Source organism: Eriocheir sinensis, chromosome 33, assembly GCF_024679095.1.
Source record: "Eriocheir sinensis breed Jianghai 21 chromosome 33, ASM2467909v1, whole genome shotgun sequence".
Lineage (NCBI taxonomy): Eukaryota > Metazoa > Arthropoda > Malacostraca > Decapoda > Varunidae > Eriocheir > Eriocheir sinensis.
In genome coordinates, this window is record NC_066541.1 from 9,506,197 (window position 1) to 9,526,135 (window position 19,939).

General features: G+C 43.1%; 1 long non-coding RNA gene across 1 annotated transcript in view; it reads left to right on the top strand.

The window, feature by feature from the left end:
- Positions 1-19,939, top strand: part of LOC127006705 (uncharacterized) — a 180,744-nt gene that overhangs the window by 41,896 nt on the left and 118,909 nt on the right. The gene's annotated exons all lie outside the window — the stretch shown is intronic.

Below are 19,939 nucleotides of genomic sequence, written 5' to 3' on the forward strand. Positions count from 1 at the left end.
ACACACACACACACACACACACACACACACACACACACACACACACACCTCCCTTTCTCCTCCACAACCTCCATCTTTCCTCCCCTCCTTTATATCTAAATTGCCACCTTCCTTCCCTCCCTCCTTCCTTCTCTCCAAGCCTTTGAGATAGTTTCCTCCCTTTCAAAAGAGAAATATGGAGAATGGAGGGAAAATAAGGTGGAGGAAGGGAGGGAGAGGGAGAGGGAGCAAGGGAGGGAGGTAGGAAAAGAGGGAGGGGTTAATATCACACAAGAAAGGAGGGCCAGGACCGGATGTTTCCCTCCTCCTCCTCCTCCTCCTCCAGATTACAGGAAGCTTTGATACAACTCCTCAAGTACCTCAACAAGAAACGTCGATCACCCCATCTTTTTTTTTTTTTTTTTTTTAGTCCCAAACTACGTAACTCACGAACTAGAAATTACAGTACCGATTCTAGTAAGGCGGTGCAATACGGTCACTGACACAAGATTTTTTTTTTTTTTTATCAAGCAGATTCATACGTCACTTGAGCAACCTTTCTGGATAAGTAGTTCCTTCAAAAATCATGTGTTCAGTCAAAACAAATCATTGGCCGTTACTTTTTTGCTACGGAGATGAAATGAACATTCTCGTGGTCCGACCTACAGCGAGTGCTTTGATTTGTTCTGCAGGTCACCGAGAAGATTGTTGAATGTATTGAATCACTATAGCAGGCATCCTCGTTATGAGCTAATACATGTTTTTGTTGACTGATTTTTCATGTGTCCATTTTCCCCGGTGATCTTGTTTTTCATCATCATTATCATCATCATCGTCATCTTCTTGTTCTTCTTGTTCTTCTTCTTGTTCTTCTTTCTCCTCCTCTCCTCCTAATCTAATACGTAGTTCTTCACGCTGTCTCATGACCAGGAAGGAAATGGTGATGGAGGTGATGGGGGTGGTGAGGGTGGTTGTGAGGGTGGTTGTGATGGGGGTGGTGAGGGTGGTTGTGATGGGGGTGGTGAGGGTGGTGGTGATGGTGGTTACAGTCCATTTTGGCAATACTTATTGGCTAGTGTTTGCCTGAGAAAGAGCTGTTGTTGTTGTTGTTGTTGTTGGTGGTGGTGGTAGTGATGTAGGTAGTAGAAATGGTAGTAGTAGTAGCAGTAGTAGTAGTAGTAGTAGTAATTGTAGTAGTAGTAATGGTGGTCGTAATGGCGGTTAAGCAATATTTAAATGTGCATAATCACAAAAGACAAAGAAGAAAAAGCAAAAAGCAAAAAAAAACAAAAAAAAACCAAGAGGGGGAGGAAGAATTGAAGCATGACATTAAGAGGAAAGAACAGAAGAAAGAAGAGGAGAGGAAGAAGAAGAGGAGGAGGAAGAGGTTGAGAAGGAGGAACAAATGAAGCGTGGAGGGGAGGAAGATAAGTTGTGGGAGTCGGAAGAGCTGAAGGAGGAGGGAGAAAAGGAGGAGGAGGAGGAGGAGGAGGAGGAGGAAACACTCACCACTCGAGTATAATCTTTGCAAATTTTCCTCCCGTTTCCTCAAGAATAGCGAGAGAGAAAGAACTGTACCAAGAACCGCCGCGGAGGAGGAGGAAGAGGAGGAGGAGGAGGAGGAGGAGGAAGGAAGGAAGAGAACAGACTGCTGGGGTCAAGTCTCCCTCCACTTTTCCTCCTCCTCCTCCTCCTCCTCCCTATTTCCTTCACAAACCACAGCTCTGGATGGGAGACGGGAAGGGTTAGAGAGAGAGAGAGAGAGAGAGAGAGAGAGAGAGAGAGAGAGAGAGAGAGAGAGAGTATAAGAAAAATATAATGCAGAAATTGAAGAAAAAGAGTGAGAGTAAGAAAATAGAAGTTTTATTTTGAATGAGGTGGAAGAGAGAGTGGAGGTGAAGAAAAGTGGAGGAGGAGGAGGAGGAGGAGGTGAAGGGAGGTGGTGGAGGAGGAAGAGGTGAAGGGGAGGCAATGAAGGAATGATGAAGTGGATGATAAAGACATATTTAGGTGATGGAAGAGTGGAGGAAGGAGTTGAAGTGGAAAGTGGATGCTAATGATAAAAGATCGTGATGAAGTAGGAAAAGTGGAAGAGGGAGGAAGGGATTTAGTGGAATGGTATAGGGATGGAGTGGAAGGAGTGAATATGATTGAGATGAAGGATGAGGAGGAAGGAGGATGCGAGGTAGTGGAGTCCTAGGAGTGAGAAGGATGTACCGAGGAAAAGATGGAGGATGAGGGTGAGAATGTGGATGAGGATGCGTGAGTGGAATAAGTCAATAAGGATGAGATGAAGGATGTATAGGAGGGAGAGTGTGAGGGAGTGGAATCGTGGGAGTGGATCAGATGTACCATAGAAAAGTTCGAGGATGAGGATGTGGAAGAGGTGGAGTGGAATAAGTGAGCAAGGATGAGATGAAGGATATGGATGAGGAAGGATGTGAGGAAGTGGAGTCGTAGAAGTGATAAGGATATGCCGAAGAACAGGTTGAGGATGAGGATGTGGATGAGGATGAGTGGAAGGAGAAAATATGGATGAGATGGAATATGTGGAGGAGAAGAGAGGATGTGAGGGAGTGGAGTCGTAGGAGTGAAAAGGATATCCCGAAGAAAAAAAATGTGGAGGATTAGAATTAGGATGTGGATGAGGATGTGGATAAGGATGAAATGGAAGATATAAAGGAGGGAGGATGTGAGGGAATGGAAACGAAGGAGTGAAAAGGTGGAGGATGATGATGAGGTGGTGGAAGATGTGGATGAGGGTGGAAGAGGATATGAGGTGGAATTATAACAGGTAACAGAGTGAAAAAGAGATGAAGGAGCCATGGGGGGGAAGGGGGGGGGGGACAGGGGGTGAAAGGGATGTGGTGGAGAAATGGTTGAGGGTGCCGGATGAGGGGTGGATGAGCCGGCTGGGGGGCGGGGGGGATGGGGGAGGGGGGGGCGGGGAAAGCTGGGGAAGAGACCAATCATGTGAAAAATGACCACAAATACAGCGAGGAAGTGTGATTACCCGGGGGAGGAAGGCGAGGGAAGGCAACACACACACACGCACACACACACACACACACACACTCACACACACACAGAAAGGGGACGGAGAACAGGGAAAGGGGTAGAGTTAGTAGACAGACACAGACAGACAGCAAGTAGACGGAAAGAGATATAGACATTGGTAGATATTAGTGATTGTGAATAGGAAGGCGAGGGAGGGAGTTGGAATGTTGTTATCCGATAGACATAAACAAATAGACGAATGTAGTTTGATAGACGGAAATGTTTGTTTACAAGAAAAGGGAAAAAAGGAAGAGAATATGGATCGAAAAGACAATTAAACACACTGAAGCAAATAAACAAAAACAAGTATAAATGGATTGACTGATGAATATATAGGTGAATAAAAGGTGAACGTTGAGTATAGAAACATTATAGATAGATTTACAAGTAGACAGATTGGTAGTTAGATAAATAGATGGATCGATAAGAAAGCTAGATGAAGATAGCTACGTATTGTCTTGTAGATACAATATACATAGACTACTGGAGAGAGGTAGAAGATACATGAAGATAATGGTATTCTAAATGACACACACACACACACACACACACACACACACACACACACACACACACACACACACACACACACACACACACACATTTATAAAGTCACAAATTGAAGTCGCAAAATAATAATAAAAAAAAAATGTATTAATTAATGGTGGACACTTACAGTCATGCATATTTAAAGCCTTTAATAACCTCCATCGACATCTCGTTCTCTCACCTTTTACCTGTTTATCGTGACAGCATGAAGTGGGGAGCTCCGTTGTTAACTGTTTCATAATTATTAATCGCTTTAGCGTGTTGATAAAGGAAGAATATTTTTGTTGCATTTCTTACCTCCTGCGGGCGAGAGTGCAAGAGGATGTGTTTTTTATGTCTCAGGGACCAATGCGTCGGAGATGAGCACCGAGGTCACGCGCAACTTTACCGAAAGGAACAACGTGGCCGAGTCTGTTGCCATTCTGGGATCGTTGTTTTTGTCAGCCACTGGAAAGGGGAATATTACTGGTAAAGTGGAGGAGCATATGCTTATCCGCGCGTGGCCCCGGTGCCCATCTCCGTCATCTTGTCCCTTAAGTTTGTGGTGGAAAAGAACCCATGCAAGTGTGACCTCCGGGTTACCACAGTTTACCTTCCCCAGGTGTTCCCGCGAAAAAGGTTGAAACGGAGGGATACAAGAGATAGATATTCAGACTTATATATGAAAACATGAGATCTAAACCAAAAGTAAATGAAGGAAAGATGGAGAATAATTAGAATACACAATTATAGAGAAGTGAATGCATGGACAAAAAGGGCTGCCAAAACTAGGGTACATAAAAAGTAATAATAGTAATAATAATGATAATGATGCTGCTGATAACACTAATGATAACGATAATTAGTTTCACCTTTCCTCTCACCTGTAATCTCCTCTCTCTCACCTCTTCTTCCTTCCCTCCCTCACTTTTTACCCTCCTCCATAAGCTCCTCCCTCCTCCACTCTTAGCCCCTCCTCCATCCTTCCTCCTCCTCCTTCATCCTCAAGACACGCCGGAGGGAAGGAAGAGAAAGGGGAGGAGCGAAGGAGGAGGAGGAGAAGGAGGAGGAGAACAGAACTCCTCCCACTATTCGGATGCCAAATAGAGAAATAATGTGTACAGAAATAATGTGTGTGTGTGTGTGTGTGTGTGTGTGTGTGTGTGTGTGTGTGTGTGTGTGTGTGTGTGTGTGTGTGTGTGTGTTATTGTTATCTTTCTTGCTTACTATCTCCCAGCGTTGAAGTTTCCAGTGAAGTCCTTTTCGTACACACACACACACACACACACACACACACACACACACACACACACACACACACACAAACACACAAACAAACACACACACACACACACACACACACACACACACACACACACACACACACACACACACACACACACACGTTGAGAAAGTAGACACACGACCAACAAGTCATTCTCCCTCGGGTTAGGTTGGATGGAAGCAATCTCTCTCTCTCTCTCTCTCTCTCTCTCTCTCTCTCTCTCTCTCTCTCTCTCTCTCTCTCTCTCTCTCATTTACATCTTTTTTGTACCTTAATTACTACCATTTGTGTCTATGGGAAAAGGAAGAGGCGATGGAGGAGGAGGAGGAGGAGGAGGAGGAGAAAAATAATTTGTAGGCAAGGATCTTTACGGTGAGCTCTGTGTGTGTGTGTGTGTGTGTGTGTGTGTGTGTGTGTGTGTGTGTGTGTGTGTGTGTGTATTCAAATCACACCTTGAAACACACCTGCCATTTCATTGTCTCCCCTCCCCTCCTTTATCTCCCTCCACTCTCTCCTTCCCTCCCTTCTCTCCCTCCCTTCCTCCCTCCCATACTCACTCACCCCTGAAAGGAAATGAGCTAGAGTAAGTACGATGAGTCTCTCTCTCTCTCTCTCTCTCTCTCTCTCTCTCTCTCTCTCTCTCTCTCTCTCTCTCTCTCTCTCTCTCTCTCTCTCTCTCTCTCTCTCTCTCTCTCTCTCTCACACACACACACACACACACACACACACAGAGACACACACTTTCACGACAAGTTTTTCTTAAGTAAGATTTTATAGCAACACAAAAACACATTTAGACTCAGTAAAGCAGAATGACGAACGGGGAATTAAATGAAGTATAAAAGGAGATAAGAATAAGTGTTGAAGGAAGAGGAGACGGAAGAGAAGGAGGAGGAGGAGGAGGGAGCGAATGGATTGCAAGCGTTAAGATAAAAATTACAGTTAAACGAATCAAAGGAAAAAAAAAGTAATCAAAATACTCGATAAGCAAAAACAAAACAAATGGAAATAAGAGAGAAAAACGGCTGAAATAAAGAAACAAGATGAAACAGAAGCGAAACTAATGAAAGATGAATTGGATGAGAACCAAGAAGAATTAAGAAGAGGAAGAGGTTGAGGAGGAGGAGGAGGCACGGGCGGGGCAGGTGGGCGTGGTGGGGCGTAACAGAGAGGAACCAGCCAGGTGCATCTCTCAGGTAAACAGGTAGAGAGATAGTGAGGCGGAGAGCAGGTGAGGAGAGCTGTGAAGACGGTGGGTATGTATGTATGTATGTATGTATGTATGTAGGTAGGTAGGTAGGCTGATAGGTTGATAGGTACACGGGTAGCTATAGGTTAGTTGGCTGATAGGATGGGTGACAGGTAGTTAGTCTAATTGGACAGGTAGGTAGGTAAGGAATTAGAAAGCAGACAGAGTTACAGAAGCAAATATAGAAATAGATAGATGGATAAGTAGATGGTAGAAGGATAGACAGGTAAGCAGGAAAAGAGAGAGATACAGGTAGCGTGTGGATAGATAATACACAGGTAGATCGCATTATTGGTTGACTGAGCGCTTGATTGATGGACTGAGTGATAGACGTGATAATTGATTAGGAGAGAGGCAGGCAAGTAACTAGATGTGTTGATAGATAGCCAGATAGGGAGATAAATATATAACGATAGATAGTAGATAGAAAGGCTAGACTGAAACACATTAACTCCTCAATCTATCTACAGACTTTTCTTTATTTACACTGACGATGAGTAATAGATGAATTGACTTAACGGTAAATACATTTTTTTCCCCGTTTTTTCTTCTCTTTGATGAATGTAGAAATTGATGGACTGTTGATTGTTGCAGTTTTCATGTATTGTAAGTCATTCTCTCTCTCTCTCTCTCTCTCTCTCTCTCTCTCTCTCTCTCTCTCTCTCTCTCTCTCTCTCTCTCTCTCTCTCTCTCTCTCTCTCTCTCTCTCTCTCTCTCTCTGTCTCTTTACACACATGGTTTCTTCAGCAATAGAAAACCAAATCAAATTCCTCCTCCTCCTCCTCCTCCTCCTCCTCTTTACCTCCCCGTTACCTCCAACCCTCCACAGTTTTTTTTTCTCCACCGCAGATTCCCACCACCTCTTTTCCTCCCCTCTTGCCTCCTTTCCTCCCTCTTTTCCCTCCCTCTCTCCCTCCCTTCGCATGTGGCTCTGTAATGGATCAACACTTCCCTCCTTCCCTCCCTCCCTCATTTCTTCCTCCACTTTTTGTTTATTTGTTTATTTGCTTCTCTTTCTTTCTCTCTATCTACATATCAGTGCATTTGCTTACGTATCCGTTATGTCTGTTTATCTATCTGCTTGTTTGTTTGTATCTATTTAAATGATGCTGTTGGTGATTGTTTCTTTATGTTGATTAGTGCTTGTTTTTGTTTGTATTTGTTTTCTATTCTTTCAGTCTTTCAAAGTACATATTTTTTATCTATCTATTTATCTATCTATTGGTTCGTGTCAGTCATTCATCTTTCTCTTTCTCTCTTCTTTCCAGTCATTTTCCTTCCCCCTTCTTTCTCCCTCCCCATCTCTAATAACCTATCTCTCCCTCCCCTCCCATTATGCGACCCTCCCTCCTCCCTTCTTCTCCCTTCCATCTCCATTCCTCCATCTTTCCCCCTTTACATTTTCGGCCTTCCACTCCCCTCTCCCACCCATCTCTCTCTCTCTCTCTCTCTCTCTCTCTCTCTCTCTCTCTCTCTCTCTCTCTCTCTCTCTCTCTCTCTCTCTCTCTCTCTCTCTCTCTCTCTTTTCATTTTTCGTCACTTTTCCCCACTTTTCCCTTCCATATATTCATTTCTGTATTCTTCATCTTCATCTTTTCTCTCCTTCCCACTCCTCCTCTTCATCCATTTCTCTGTTTTCTATCTCCATCTTTACTCCGATTCCCAGACACTTCTACGCCCTCCTCCTCCCTCTCTCCCTCTTCCTTCCCCTCCCCCTCACTACTCCCTCCCCTTTCCTCCCCCTCTCTCCCTCTTCCTTCCCCTCCCCCTCACTACTCCCTCCCCTTTCCTCCCCCTCTCTCCCTCTTCCTCACCCCCTACCCTTCGTCTCCGCTGCCTCCCTCTCATTGTCTCGTGCTAACCTTGAAGGCGATGATGTTATGTTATTTGTCTTAAGCCTTTTTTGCTCTCATGATCTCCAGACAACACTGTGACGTCACTTACCTGGAATAGGTTAATTGTACCTGCTTACCTGGCGTCCTGTTCACCTGCTGTGTGGCCCGGGTCTGGTTTTCTAATGTTTTGTTTCCCTTGAGTGAGTTTGGTGTTCATCTAGTCGGTTTAAATATTGATGGTGTCTTGTGTTTATTTACGTTTTATTAAGAGACGTGAAAAGCCTGCCACAGAAGATAAAGAGGGAGTAAAGAAGGAAATATGAGAAGAAAAAGAAGATAACAAGGAGGCATTAAACAAAGAAATTAAGGAAAGAAGAGATGGATGGAGATAAAAGAGCAAGGAAGAAGGAGATGGGAGTGAAGAGAAGAGAGAGAGGGAGAAAAGGAGGAGAATATTGGAGGAATGGAGAACGGGAAAGATGTCTGAAGGTAAAAAAAAAAAAAGTAGCAAAGAGGAGGAAGGAGGTTGGAATGAAGAGAAGGGAGTGAGTGAGGGAAGGAGGAAAGGAAGGAAAGGAAGAGGCAGTTGTTAAAAAGAAGATTGACGGATAAATACAGAAAACAAGAAGAGGCAATTGGTAGAAAAGACTGACAGATTAATGAAGGAGAAAAAAAGAAGAGGATGGAGGAAAAGTAGAGGTAGTTAAGAAGGAAGACTGACGGATTATTAAAGAAAAAGAACGATGAAAATAGAAGAGCAGCGAGGATGAGGGAAAGAGAGGGAGGGAGGAAAGAAGGGAGGGAAAGAGGGAGGGAGGGAAGATGTGGTTTACAGATGTGACGAGACCAACACCGAAATGTTTCCCACGATTGTTTACTCTTTTTTTACATTAGAGAGAGAGAGAGAGAGAGAGAGAGTGAGAGGGAGAGACTTGAGAGTAATGAGCACTCTCTCTCTCTCTCTCTCTCTCTCTCTCTCTCTCTTCTATCTTCCTTTCGTTTTTTTCCGTTTTTTCCTTCTTTGTCTCGTGTGTGTGTGTGTGTGTGTGTGTGTGTGTGTGTGTGTTTGTCTGTTTGTGTGTGTTTGTTTATCTGTCAGTCTCTTCGTATATACAGCAAACACACACACCTGAGAGAGAGAGAGAGAGAGAGAGAGAGAACGGTTGAGATGAGCGTTCAATGTCACTGGAGGGCGGAGAAAAGAAAAGGATGATGGCAGAGGAGAGAGAAAGGGTGGAGGAAGAAAGGGGTGTATGGAGGGAAAGAGGGAAGGAGGGAAGGAAGTGGACGGGCGGGGTTTTGGACGCACTCTTCTGCACACAAATTACCTTAGAGTGATTTACTTTCCCTTCCTTCACCCTTCCTTCCTTCCTTCCTTTCTTCCTTGATGTTTCCTTCGTCCCTTCCTTCCTACCTTTTCTTCACACCTTTCCTTTACCATTCCTTCCTTCCTTCCTTTCTTCCTTGATGTCTCCTTCGTCCCTTCCTTCCTACCTTTTCTTCACACCTTTCCTTAACCCTTCCTTCCTTTCTTCCTCTCTTCCTTGATCTTTCCGTCTTCCCTTCCTTCCCATCTTTTCTTCCTACCTTCCTATACCTTTCCCATAGTCTTCCTTCCTTTCTTCCTTCCTCTCTTCCTACCTTTCCGTTTTCTTTATCCTTGTTCCCTAATATTCCTTTCCTCTTTCCTTCATCCTTCTTCCTTCCTTTATCCTCTCTCTTTTCTTACTTTTTCCTTCCTACGTGCCTTTCTGTTTTATTTATCCTTGTTTGCTTCCCTTCTTCCTTTATGCCTCTTTTTCTATTTTTCTCCTTCTTTCCTTCATTCCTTCATCATTCCCCATCTTTTATCATTCTTATATTTTCTTTTCTTCCTTTTCTACTTCCTACTCTCTTTCCCTCGTATTTCTTTTTTTTCCGATTCTATTTACTTTCCTTCCTTTCTCCAGTTACTTTCTTAATTCATCCTCTTCTTTTCACACATTTCCATCCTCTCCCATCCTCTCTTCCATCCATCTTTCCCTCAGTTCTCCCTCCTAACTTTCTTACTTCTTTCAATCTTCTTTCTTCCTTCCGTTCTTCATTTCTTCATTTCGTCCTTCGTCTCCCTTCATTCTCTTGACTTATCCTTTCCCCTCCAACTCTCCCTCTCCCTTTGTCTCTTCTGATTTTCCCTTCCAATTAATCTCCGTTTCCTCCCTATTAAGTACTGATTTACTTTCTCTTTCTTCCTCCTCCCCTCCCTCTTGTCATTTGTAGATGCTCCTCCCTTCCTCCCTTCCTTCCTCCCTCCCTCCCTTCCTGCTCTCCTCTCCTCCTTATGACTTTAGGTTTTCCCTCTCTTCCGCCTTCCTTCCTTCCTTCCTTCCTTTTCCTCCACCTGAATGTTCCTCACTTCCTGTCCTGTCCCTTGCTCTGTTCTCTCTTCCTTCTGAATCTTCCTTCCTTCTTTCCTTCCTTCTTTCCTTTTTTCCTTCCTTCTTTCCTTCTTGCCTCTCCTCGTTCCTTTTGTCTTTTTTTCTACTTTTCTTTGTTTTTTTTTCTTTCTTTCATCCTTTTCTTTCTTTCAGTCAACATCAGTAATAAAAATGGTAATAATAATAATAATAATAATAATAATAATAATAATAATAATAATAAAAAAATAATAATAATAATATCTTACTTTACCACGTGTCTTTGTTTACTAACTTAATTGTGCTCCTCCCTCCCTCCCCCCTCCCCCTCCCCCTCCCCCTCTTTCCTCTCCCCTTCCCCTCAACTTTCTGTCTTCCCCTATTCCCTCTTCCTCCTCCTCCCACTATTTTACTCTTTGCCTCCAATCTTCTCCTCCTCCTATTCTCTAACTACTTCCCCTTATCTTTCTCCCCTTCCTCCCCTCTCGGTTCTCCCCCTTCACCATCTTCCCCTCCCCTTGTTCTCTTACCTCCTCCCCAATCCTCCTCCCCTTCCTCTTTTACGTCATTCCCCCTCTCCTTCTCCTCCACCCCCTTCCTCTTTTACGTCATCCCCCTCCTCCTCACCTTCCCACTCCCCCCTCCCCTCCCCTCTCCCCTCCACCAACACCAACAAACACTAAACACGTGTAAATAAACAGAGCGTGAAAAGTAAACACCGCGCGTCACCACCAAATAGCGTGGTTTTTTTTATTATTTGTTTTATTCTTGTTTTTTTTATTTATTTTACAGTGAGAGCAAATATTCTCCTTTTAACTGAAAACGAAGAGTCGGCAAGAATAAGTAAATGTACAAGAGGAAAAGTATGTAATGTTTTTTTTTTATTATTTTTTACTTTTATTTTGCTTTCGTTTATTTTATTTTTTTTGTAAGTGTGAGTAATGTGTTCGTGATGTTATTCCTCTTCCTCCCTTCTTCCTTCCTTTCTTTATTCTCCCTTTCCGGTCTTTCTTTATTCTCCCTTTCCGGCATATTTGTCTTCAGCTGTTCTTCCTTTCATTTATTTATTCATTTATTTGTTCTCCTTTTCTTCTCGTTTTCCTTTCCTCTTTTCTATTTTTCTCGTCATTCTCCTTTACTTCTGTTCTTCTTCTTTGTTTTCTATCTCATTTATTTCCTTTTCCTCTTGTTTTCTTTTCCTCTTTTCTGTTTTTTCTCGTCATTCTCCTTTACTGTTCTTTGTTTCCTACCTCATTTATTATCTTTTCCTCTTGTTTTCCTTTCCTCTTTTTCTATTTTCCATTATTGTCTTTTAGCCTTTCTCCTTCTCCCTATTTTTACTTCTTTGTTGTATCATTCTTTTCTTTCTCTATTCTTACCCGTTAATTCCTTCTTCCGTTATTCTCCTCTTTCCGTTTCCGTTATTCGCCTCCTTTATTTTCCCCTGTCTTTATTTCCTTCTTCCTCTATCCATCCCTTCCTCCATTTCCTTTTTCCTCTATCCATCCCTTCCTTTATTTCCTTCTTCCGTTACTCTCCTCATCCTCTATCCTCCCCTACCTTTATGCTCCTCTTCCTTCTCCATCTTCCTCTTCCTTCTCCATCTTCCAATTTTTTCTTCTCCTTTTTTTACTTCGTTTTCTTTTTGCGTCGCATTTCTGGCGTTATATTAGTAATTTTCTCTAACGAGTCTTTGCTATTTTGTTTTCATCCTTTGTCTTTTATAAGTTCGTTTGCATTGAGAGAGAGAGAGAGAGAGAGAAGGAGGCGAGGATGAGGGTGCTGGAGAAAGTGGAGGAATAAGAGGAGGAGGAGGAGGCGACAAGGTTCGTCTAGTGCGTTGACTTAGTGACCTTCACTTTTATGAGAGAGAGAGAGAGAGAGAGCATAAGACGTGACTCTGATCCCGCCCAACCCACGCCCACTCACCGCCCACGCCCATTCCAGTTCCTCTCTCTCTCTCTCTCTCTCTCTCTCTCTCTCTCTCTCTCTCTCTCTCTCTCTCTCTCTCTCTCTACACACACACACACACACACACACACACACACACACACATCATACAATTTCCCTATAATCTCTTTCCATGTGTATATATATGTATGTATGTATGTATGTATGTGTGTGTGCGTAGGCAGGAAGACACGGCGGGTGCACACGCTAGGCACGGGTTACGCACCTGAGGAGTAATGGCGAATACATCATCATTACCTGCGCCATGGGACACTTGTATACATTGGGACACCTGTAATTAGTAACGTAAGGCTGTGCGGGCGACTCTCCTCATCGTCCGCCTCCTCCTACTCCGCATCCTCTTCATCCCCCGCCCCAGCCTCATTATCCTCCTCTACTTCCTTATCTTCCTTATCATCATCATACTCTTTGCTTTTTAGTTTTGTGGGAGCGGCGAGTAGCGGGGTTTTTTTTTTTGTACTCTTTTTATTGCCCTTGAGCCTCACCCTTTGATGTAAATAAAAAAATCATCGTCCTAATTTTCCTTCTCCACTTCCTCATTTTCCTTCTCTTTCTCCTTTTCTCCTCTTCCACTTCCTCACCCACCTCAGCCTCACTCTCATTATCTTTCTTTTGCTTTTTCTCCTCCTCCTCCTCCTCATCATCATCATCCTCTTTCTCCTCATCCTTATCATCCTTATTTTGCTCCTTTTCTGTGTGTTTGTGTGTGTGTGTGTGTGTGTGTGTGTGTGTGTTTTAGATAAAGTATGTGATTTTACCTCCCGTTCTTCTTCCTCCTCTTCCTTCCTTCCTTCCTTCCTTATATGATGATGTGAAGACAGTCCATCATCACTTTAATGATTTAATAGCAGTTGTTGGGTGTATATACTGTATACCGTATGTTCCTCCTCCTCCTCCTCCTCCTCCTCCTCTTTTAAAATTGGGTAAATTATAGTTTATTGTGCTCATGATTTATGAAAGATAATGTGTACATATTCGTTCTCTTCTTAATCACCTTCCCCCCCTTTTTTTTATCTTCTCTCGTTCTCGTTGCACTAACCCCTCTTCTTTTTTCCTTCGCCTTTTTCTTCTTTTTATCCTCCTTTTCCTTCACCTCCGTATGATTCTTTTTGTTGTTTTTTGTTCTTTCTCCTTTTGTTTTCTATTTTTTTCATCTTTCCTTCCACCTACTCCGTATGATGAACGACTGAAGCGCCTCAACCTCTTTACGATGGAAAAGAGACGACTACGAGGGGATTTGACACACGTTTTTCAAGATAATACTTCACAGGATCACTTCTAGAGCAAAACCGCCAAGTTCCCTGACCGCAGCTTGGAGTGTAAGTACCTCATCAAGTTCAGTAACGTCAGAACAAGTTTTTTTTAGTTCCAATCCAACTCGAGAACTAAAAATAATGGTATGTCGGCTTGATGGAGATGATGTAGTACAGATGGCGGTATTTTTTTTTATCAAGCAGAGTTATCCGCCGATGGAACAACTTTTCTAGAAGCTATTACGAAATCCATCAACTTGAACTGCCTCCTTTGCTCTAAAAATAAAGAAAAATAAAAGAAAGCGTAAATCATTGTATTTAATCGTTACTATTTTACTACATGAGTGAAAAAACGTTCCACAGGGAGTGTTTGAATTTGTTTTGAAGGTTATTGAAAAGTGACAAAATAAGCAGCCTCCTCATGAATCAATATAGGCTCTCGGTTGTCTGCTCTTCCATGCTTCGATGTTTCAATGTTTCCTCCTCCTCCTCTCTCTCTACTCTTTATCTCCTTTGCTAGATGTGAAGATGTAATTCTGTGTTATATTAAGACATTTTATTATTTGTAACGTATTTATCTTACTCTTCTCCCTCCTCTTTCTCTTACTTCATAGGCTCGTCCATCTTCCCTCCTCTTCCTCCTCCTCCTTCTCCACCTCTTCCTCCCCCTCTTCCTTTTGAGATGGGAGGCTATTATTCTGTGTTATATTAATACTTCACCACGTGTAATGTGTCTTTGTACCTCGTTTTCTTCTTCCTCCTCCTCTTCCTCCTCCTCCTCCTGCTGGTCCATCTCCATCGTCAGCAGTGCGGCGGAAAGAGCAAATTGAGGAAGCAGAAGCAGCAGAGGGTCGAGGGAACACACACACACACACACACACACACACACACACACACACACAGTACCGCACACCTTGTTTACCTGTCTTAATTGGGCACGCCGCCAGGTACACAGCCCCGCCACAGCCTCCCATTGGCCCAGCCCCGACAGGTGTAATTACCGGCGACGGACCAATCAGAGCGCGAGGAAGCTGGAACGTCACGCTACCTCGGCTCCCATTGGCGGGTTGCCCTCTCTGTGCCCTTGGGTATCTCTCCCCTTCTCTCTCTCTCCCTCCTGCTCCTTCCTCTTCTTGCCTCCTCCTCTTCTTCTTCCTTCTCTTTTCCTTCCCCTCCTCGCTATTGTCTCCCACCTCCACCTTTTTTTTTTCTTCGTTCTTAACCTTAATCTATATTTTTTCTTGGGTACATCTTCCCTTCTCACATCCTCCTCCTCCTCCTCCTCCTCCTTCGCTTCTTTTTTTCCTTCTTTTTCTTATTGTTCTTGTTCTTCTTTTTCTTCTTCCGTTCCTGCAACAGCTAATCCTCCTCCTCCTCCTCCTCCTCCGCCTGTTTCTCCACCTCATTCTACGTTTCTCCTTGGATATATCTCCCCTTCTCACATCCTCCTCCTCCTCCTTCTCCTTCCTTCACACACTTACCTCTCCGTGTGAGTTTCTTTATTCATCGTTCACGGCACACACACGCGCGCAGGCTGAACGATGTCTTATGAAACTGACGTACAATACCTCACCGAATACGAAACATTACAGTATACCACGACTTATTTTTTGGTTTGTTTTCGTAGATTCACCTATTTTAAAAACTGATCTCTGTAATTATGAATGGGTGATGTGTTGCAGTATTTCTTTTGTTATATATTTTTGAGGTTGGTGTAATTTTTTCTTTTCGGGGGAACGATAAATTTCGGGAACTGTTCGATGGTTTTAGAAAAGTCTCCCCTCCAATTACAGACAGACCCGCACCACCTTGGCAATATGGAGGAGGAGGAGGAGGAGGAAGAGGAGGAGGAGGAGGAGGAGAGAAGAAGACGAAGAAGGAGAGGAGGCAAAGGAGAGAGAAGAGAAAACATGTTCGAATTTCCATGATGATTTCGTAAAAAGAGAGAGAGAGAGAGAGAGAGAGAGAGATTAATAAATATAAATAATGATATAAAAATCGACTTTCTCTTTACTGAAATATAAGCTTTCTTCCTCCTCCTCCTCCTCCTCCTCCTCCTCCTCCTACTACTACTATTACTTTTCTTCCACCGCTTCCACCTCTTCCACCTCCTCTTCCTCCTTTTCTTCTTCATTGCCTTCGTTTTTCTCAATTCCTTTTTCGTGTGTTTTCATTTTATCTTTCCCACATCCGCGTCTCTCCCTCTCCCTCCTTCATTCCTTCATTTTCTTCGCATTCTCTTTTCCGTGCTCCATTTCCTCTCCATTATTTTACATCCCACTTCCTTTTTGGTTGCTTGTTTCCTTGATCTTATTCTTTCTATTCTGTCTTTTCTTCTTTACTCTTATTCTGCGTTTCTTATCTAACCCCCTTCCTCTCTTCTCTCTCTTCACTGTGTTTATTCTATTTTCTCTTCCTCTTTTATACTTTTTTCCATTACGTTATTTTCATTTTTTTTTTATTTACTTCTTTTGTGTTCTTTATTCTTGCCTTTCTCCCTCTCTCCCTTCTCCGTAACTTCCTTTCCTCTTCCTCCCTCTCTCCTCCTCTTCTTTTATGCTAATTCTCTCTTTTCTATTTTTATTTTCCTTTACTTTCCATCCATTTTCTTACTATTTGTTTCTCTCTTTACTCTCTCTCTCTCTCTCTCTCTCTCTCTCTCTCTCTCTCTCTCTCTCTCTCTCTCTCTCTCTCTCTCTCTCTCTCTCTCTCTCTCTCTCTCTCTCTCTCTCTCTTTTCTCCGTCCTCTGTAACCTCCTTTCCTCTTCCTCCCTCTCTCCTCCCTCTTCTTTTTTGCTTATTTTCTCTTTTCTATTTATATTTTCCTTTACTTTCCATCCATTTTCTTATCATTTGCTTCTCTTTACTCTCTCCTTCTCTTCCTCTCTCTCTCCTTCTCGTCTCTCTTTTGTAACCTTCTCTCCTCCCTCTTCCTTTATGCTAATTCTATTTTTCCTATTTATATTTTCCTTTACTTTATCCATTTTCTTACTATTTGCTTCTCTCTTTACTCTCTCTCTCTCTCTCTCTCTCTCTCTCTCTCTCTCTCTCTCTCTCTCTCTCTCTCTCTCTCTCTCTCTCCGTCTCTCTTTTGTAACCTCCTTTCCTCTCCCTCCGTCTTTCCTCCCTCTCTTCCTCCCTGCCTCCTCCTCCCTCTTCCTTCCTCCCCTCAAAAGCGCGCGCTACCATGCACTCCACTTGCCCTGGAGGAGAAATGGAGGAGGAGGAGGAAGAAGAGGAGGAGGAGGAGGAGGAGGAGGAGGAGAAGTAGGAGGAGGAGGAGGGAGACACAGTTCCTCCATCTTAACTTCTATTCTCCATCTCTCCACCATTTACCTCCACCTTTTCTCTCTCTCTCTCTCTCTCTCTCTCTCTCTCTCTCTCTCTCTCTCTCTCTCTCTCTCTCTCTCTCTCTCTCTCTCTCTCTCTCTCTCTCTCTCTCAACGTAGGATATAAGATTTGATGACATGGATTAGACCTTACGTGGAGGGAGAGGGAAGGAGAGTAAAGGAGAGAGGAGGGGAGGGAATGGAGGAGAGAGAGGGAAGGAGGGAAGGAGAGGGAGAGAGAGAGAGGGAGGTAAGGAGGGACGAAGGTAAGAGAAATGTTGTGATCTTACCTGGAAAACGCGGAGACGAGCTTAGTTACCTGGCCTGGGGCGCGGAAGTGTGTGTGTGTGTGTGTGTGTGTGTGTGTGTGTGTGTGTGTGTGTGTGTTACTGTTTTATATGTTCTGTTCTTCTGTGTTTTCTTACTTTGCAACTCTTACATTTTTCCTTCTTTTTCGCCTTTAATGTTTTTTCAATGAGTGCTGTTTTTTTTTCTTCCCTCCCCCACCCCACCCCTCCCTCCGTCTTCCCCTCCCCTCCCCTTCCCCTCCCTCCGTCATCCCCTCCCCTCCCCCTCCCCCTCCATCAACCAGCTGGTGCTGTAGTGGAGGAAAGCCTCTCCGACACACACACACACACACACACACACACACACACACACTGATCGATTGATAGACAGATAAATACATATAGAGATAGAGAGAGCAGAATATATGAAAAAAAAAAACTGGTTGTAGACGAGAAAGGGAGGAGGAGGAGGAGGAGGAGGAGGAGGAAAGTCGGTGCGAACTCTCCTTTTCTCCTCATAATAAGATGCAAACTCGATCCCTTCACTTCAGGACTCAGCCGGCGACCAGAGAGAGAGAGAGAGAGAGAGAGAGAGAGAGAGAGAGAGGAGAAAGAGGCAGGTGTGGGGGGTGGGGGGAGGGTGGTCAAGGAGAAGGTGACACTATCGGATGGCAGCGAGACAACTTCACCTGGATCTGCGTGGGAACCTGCGAGCACCTGACCCCTCTGATATACCCTCTGCCCGCCCTCTCCTACCTGTCATCTTCTCTCCCACTCTCTCTCTGTCTATCTCTTGATCTATCTCTTACACAATCTATCTATATCTGCCTTTATCTGTCTAACTATCCATCATACCCTCTGCCCGCCCTCTCCTACCTGTCATCTTCTCTCCCACTCTCTGTCTATCTCTTGATCTATCTCTTACACAATCTATCTAGATCTGCCTTTATCTATCTACTCGTAACTATCTATCATACCCTCTGCCCGCCCTCTCCTACCTGTCATCTTCTCTCCCACTCTGTCTATCTCTTGATCTATCTCATATGCAGTCTATCTATATCTGCCTTTATCTATCTAACTATCTGTCTTTACAGTACATTCTATCTGTACGTATGTATGTATGTATATATGTATGTATGTAGGAGCAGTGAGTAGCGGGCTTTTCTTTCGCATTTGTTTCCTTTTTTATGCCCTTGAAACGACTCCTCTGCTGTAGAATAAAAATGTATGTTTGTATATAAGTATGTGTCTACCTCTATCTATTTAACGATCTAACTATCTAACAACCAATGTGAAGACGCAAAAAGTGACGACGAGAGAAACCAATCTTAGAGAACAAAGTTGTACAAGGTATGAAATGGGTAGCTCTTAAAATGAGACCAGAATATGTCTTTGAAAGGGTTGTAACTTTTGGAAGATGCGGAAGGTCAAACGAAGAGCATGATGGTAAAATAATAAAAGAAATAATAATGCATATGTTCCGAAACGGTCACGTGAGATACGAGTTCATATGAAAGTGGAAAATAAGGTCATGAATAAAGGCAGGAAATGATGTGACGTCTCTGGCAAAGACTGATTAAAGTAGGTGTGTTAAAATACGATTAAGAAAAGTAAATCAAGCGTTAGGTTTTACAAGGCATCAAATACAGCGGCTGAGAGGGGTCAAAATCAGGTCATGGAATGTGTGTGAGTGTGTGTGTGTGTGTGTGTGTGTGTGTGTGTGTGTGTGTGTGTGTGTGTGTGTGTGTGTGTGTGTCGTGGATTAAAAAGGTCAGAAAGAGGATAACGTACTACACAAACTCCCAGTAGAAAAAAAAAAATTGAAGCACTAGTATAAGATTCAGAGCTGTATAGTCACAGGTGAACGAAAGGAGTGAAGGAAATATGTTAATAAGGATTAGGAAGATTCCAGGATTGTAATTCTTTGGCAGCCCTCTAGTAATACAATGACCCAATAAATTTGTGTAGGAGGTTAGAAGTTATATCCCGAAGGTTAAAAGCAAGGTCAGAATAATTCACAGGCAGATGATGTTATATATGGTTATAGGTAGAATGGTTCAGAGAAATTAAAGGTCACACAGGTCACGAGTACAGAAAGTTGTAGAATGAGTATTTAGAGGGTACCTAGAATGCCCAATAAGTTAAAGGACGAAAAGAACATTGGGTCATGATCACAGGTAGATGGGTTCAAAGAAATTAGGAAAATTGTCAGAGCCAGTTACAAATATCGGAGGATGTAGGAAGGGTGTTTAGAGATTCTTGAAATACCCAACAAGTAAGAGAGAGAAAAAACAACAACAACAGAACATTACTTTATATAAGGTTTAAATTAGAAGCGGTTAAAGATGATCGAAGCAACACAGATTAAAGAAGACTTGAAAGAACTTTGCTCGGGAGGACAAACAAATTGCTTAGTTACATTACTGACACTTAGTAGGCCTATACTCAATGAATTAAAGAGGACAAGCAGACCATTATTTTATATGTGGTAGAAAATAAAAGCGATCGGAGAAGTTAGAAGGAGGCCAAAGACAAACAAATTAAAGAAGAGTTGGTTAATGAAGACAAATAAATTAATAGGTTACGTAATGTCAAAGGTAGAGAGAAGTAGAAGGGTGAAAACATGTCAGAACAGGTCACGAGTTAAAGGTGGGTTGAAAAGATTGAAAGGAGTTAGTTAGGGAGGCCAAACAAGTTATTAGCTTATACAATATCACACGTAGAGAATATCAGAGAGGTCAGAACAAAGTCAAAACAGGTCACGGATTAG